Here is a 4,387-nt window from a genome sequence, read left to right as displayed (position 1 = left end):
CCGCCTTCCCAGGGTGGCCGGGAGGCTGGCGCCCAGAGATAGAGAGTCTGGCAGGGCCAGGGAAAGGGGAGAAAAGGGTAGAGACAGGCGGGGAGCAAGAATGGGACAGAAGCCAGGCCAGCTTTCCCTCTGGGGTTTGCAGCCCATAGAGCGGGACTGTTTCTTCCCTTGGCCTCGGTCCATTTTCCTACCTATTTGCAATGGTCTTTTTTTTTTTTTTTTTTTTTTTTTTTTTTTTTTTGGTTTTTCGAGGTAGGGCCTCACTCTAGCCCAGGCTGACCTAGAATTCACTATGGAGTCTCAGGGTGGCCTCGAACTCACGGCAATCCTCCCGGTTTACAATGGTCTCATTTTGACTCTGGCCAAGACACAGCCCCTAAAGGGCAAGTAACTAGTCCCCTTCTGTCCCTGGCACTGAAGTAAATCGGATTTAGCACTAGCTGCAGGTACGGAGATATTTTCAAAGTAGGGATTCTCCATCTTCTGCCCTAGCTCCCACCCTCCCTGTATTCCAAAAGCTATTCTAGTTTTGTCCTCTTGAATTCCTACTGCAGGCTGTGGGTGAGGGAGCTGGTGGATGTAAGCTGGCTTGCTTTGAGGCAGCCGGGACCAAGGAAGAGACCACAGGAGGCCGAAAGAACAAGGTTGTCTTGGTGGCCCACAGTGGTCATCTCCAGGACTCAACCAAAGTGCCTCTTCGCCTCAGTCCTCACTTGAATGTAAAATGGGGAAGGTCAAAGACTGATGCCAGGTGGCGCTCAGTCCTTCTGGGCTTCGAGGACAGAAGAGGTGGTGACTAGAAGGCACACTGTCCTTGTGCAGCTCGGAGCTTTCCATAGTCTCTTCTCTCAGGTCCCACTTACCAGATCAGAAAGTGGGTCATGGGACAGCAGCGTTTACTTTTTAAATATTTTAATTTTATTTATCTATTTGTCAGAGAAAGGGGGGGGGAGAGAGAGAGAATGGGCACACCAGGGCCTCCAGCCACTGCAGATGAACTCCAGATGTATGTGCCCCCTCCCCTTGTGAATCTGGCTAATGTGGGTCCTGGGAAATCAAACCTGAGTCCTTTGGTTTTGCAGGCAAATGCCTTAACCACTAAGCCATCCTTCCAGTCCTGTTTGTTTATTTTTGCCCAATTTTTTATTTATGAGACAGAGAGGGCCAGATAGAGAGGCTGACAATGGGTGCACCAGGGCCTCTAGCCACTGCAAACTCCAGAAGCATGCACCACCTTGTGCATCTGGCTTAAGTGGGTCCTGGGGAATTGAACCTGTTTCTTTTGGCTTTGCAGGCAAATGCCTTAACTACTAAGCAATCCCTCTAGCCCTGGGACAGCAGTTTCTAAAACTCCAGTAACTATACCCCTTAAGTTTTATGCTCTCAGATGCCATGATTGAATGTGAGAATGTGGCTTTGGGGGAAGGGCAGAATGGCAGGCTCACACCCAGCAGCTTGGGCTTCACAGTACCCAGAGCCATCTGTTTGAGGCACTCTGGTTTCCACAGCACGAAGGAGAGCAGAACTCACGCTTGTCACCCACCAGGGCCTGCACCTTGCCCTAGAGAACAGACAACACTGTGCTCACGTGCTGACCTCCTGGCTTGGCAAACAGCTACTTGGGTGTTGCCATCCCCCCGGCCACCACTGGCCAGCAACCATAATCAGCACTGGGCTAGAGGGGAGTCTCCGTGCAATCAGTGTTGAGTGGACTGAAGGTCAAGACTGGAGCAATGCTTCTCGGTTTATATTGCACAGAAAAAAGACCACCGATCTGCACATGACCAGGGGAACAGTTCCCATTAGGGGAACAAACATGAACTCAGTAGTTTTTCTTAGAACAAAGATACACCCAATACAGGCCTCTCCTCCCACAGAAAGCTCCTTTGTGGCACTGGCAGAGATGAGAGCACCAGTGCCAGGCTGCCAGAGGGGAGCACCGATTATGGGGCGGGGGTACTGGAAGGATTTCCTGTCCCTGACACACGATTGGAAGCCTAAAGCACGGGCATTTATACATTAACTCCCTTTTCCCTATGTATGCAGATGCATGTATGTGCAGGTGGTTTTTCTTTTTTTAGTTTTTTGAGGTAGGGTCTCACGCTATTCCAGGCTGACCTGGAATTCACTCTGTAGTCTCAGGGTGGCCTTGAACTCACAGCGATCCTCCTTTGTTTCCCATGCGCTTGGATTAAAGGTGTATACCACCATGCCTGGCTTTTTTTTTTTTTTCCTTTAAAAAGATTCTATTTATTAGAGACACAGAGAGGAATAATGAGCACACCAGGGCCTCTAGCCACTACAAACTAACTCCAGATGCATGTGCCACCATGTACATCTGGCTTACATGGGACCTGGAGAATTGAACCTGAGTCCTTAGGCATCACAGGCATGCACCTTAACCACCAAGCCATCTCTACAGCCCTGCTTTTTTTTTTTAATTAATATATATATATATAAATATATATATATACTCCCCCCCCCCCCGTTGGTTTTTTGAGGTCTCTCTCTAGCCCAGACTGACCTGGAATTCAATCTGTAGTCTCAAGGTCACCTTGAACTCAACAATCCTCCTATCTCTGCCTCTCAAGTGTGCTGGGATTAAAGACGTGAGCCACCATGCCTATTTTTTAATTTTACTTATTTATTTGGGGGGGGGGAGAAGGGAGGGAGAGAGAGAATGGTCATGCCAGGGCCTCCAGCCACTACAAACGAACTTCAGATGCACGTACCCCCTTGTGCTTCTGGCTTACATGGGTCCTGGAGAAATGAACCAGGATCCTTTGACTTTGCAAGCAAACACCTTAATTGTTAAACAATCTCTTCAGCCCTCCTTTTTTTTATTCAGGAGAGTGAGAGAGTTGGCGTGCCAGGGCCTGAGCCATCTTGTGCGCATGTGTCACCTGTGCACATGCTTGCCTCGTGCGTCTTACAGGGGTACTGAAGAGTTGAACCTGGGTTCTTAGGCTTTGCAGGTAAGTGCCTTAACAGCTAAGCCATCTCTCCAGCCTCCCTGTCCTCTTTTGCAAAGGATCTCTTACTGGCCCGGAGCTCACCAATTAGATCACTCTGGCTGGCCAGCAAGTCTCAGGGATTCACTTGTCCCTTCCTCCCAGCACCTGGACTGAAGGTACACACACCACCATGCTCAGCATTTCTTTCATGGCTGCAGGGGAGTTCAGGTCCTCATGGTCACTCCTCAGCCTCTCCCATCTCCTTTTGCCTCCACAATCCTCTTAGTGTGGAAAGGAAGCACTTGCTTACTTCCATAGAAATAGAAAGTGCTCAGGTCAGGATGTTATCAGCACCACTAGAACTTTCTCTAAGCAAACTGTAGGTCTGCTTGAAGTTTGTGATTCGTCAGCCACTCATCATACATAGAATTAGCCTGGCGAAAACATATGCTACTTCAGTGGCCTTGACATCAATTTTCTCCACTTCAAGTTATTACACCTCCAACATACATTCTTCATGCCCTCAAGTCTGAGAAACCAGCACGTTCCAGAGGGGGGGCAGTGGTTCTTTTGGGAGGATGAAAACAGGCAGAAAATGATGGAGTGTGTTTATCTGTGCTCAGGGTAAACCATGGAATGCTTTGCACTCTTCCTAGACAAGGACAGAGAATAGTGAGCCACCAGGTGGGAGGAGGCAGAACTGCAGAAACTGCAAGGTTTTACTAAAAGAAATAATCACTCCTGAGCAGCCTTCCAACCAGTGTAAGGATAATGCAGCCGCTCGACACCAGGCACAGAGCTGACAACTTGGATATGCGGAGCGCGGTGGTGGTGAGCACCTGCTGTCTCCCCTTAGGAGGCTGAAGCAGTTGATAGTGAGTTTGAGGCCAGTATGGGCTACAAGCAAGACCGTAAGGAAAAACAAAGCAACAACAAAAAATCCCCTGAAAACACTGAAACCTTATTCAGGACTTTGAGCAGACCCTCTAAAGGCATGAACTAGCAGCTGGACACTTACACAGGAAGCACAAATGTCTGCCATCCAGGCCTTGGCAACAGCTAGATGGGCAGGCACCTGAGGAGAAGTGGAGGTCAACAGCTGGATGGGTAAGCACTTGGGGAGAAGTGGAGGTCAACAGCTGGATGGGCAGGCACTTGGGGAGAAGTGGAGGTCCTCCTTCACCAACCTTAAGGGGCCAGACACTAAGGACAAGGAAGCCAGCAGCACCACTCTGCTGTCCTTTCCTGATAGGTGAAGAGAAACCCAACTGCCCCAAGGGCATAGGTCGTATGGATGCAGGGGTCACTAGACAGAGTATATGGGGGACCTTGGTTCTCCCCAGGCCCTGGCATCCGGCAAATGCTCCTAAGATGACACAGTGCGCAGGGTTGATGGTATTCATGAAGAAGCTATCCCACAGGAGGCGGGGGAC

The sequence above is a fragment of the Jaculus jaculus genome, chromosome 6 (assembly GCF_020740685.1).
Source record: "Jaculus jaculus isolate mJacJac1 chromosome 6, mJacJac1.mat.Y.cur, whole genome shotgun sequence".
In the NCBI taxonomy this organism is placed as follows: domain Eukaryota; kingdom Metazoa; phylum Chordata; class Mammalia; order Rodentia; family Dipodidae; genus Jaculus; species Jaculus jaculus.
The sequence above is the reverse complement of the archived record's forward strand: the minus strand, read 5'-3'. Positions refer to the sequence as shown.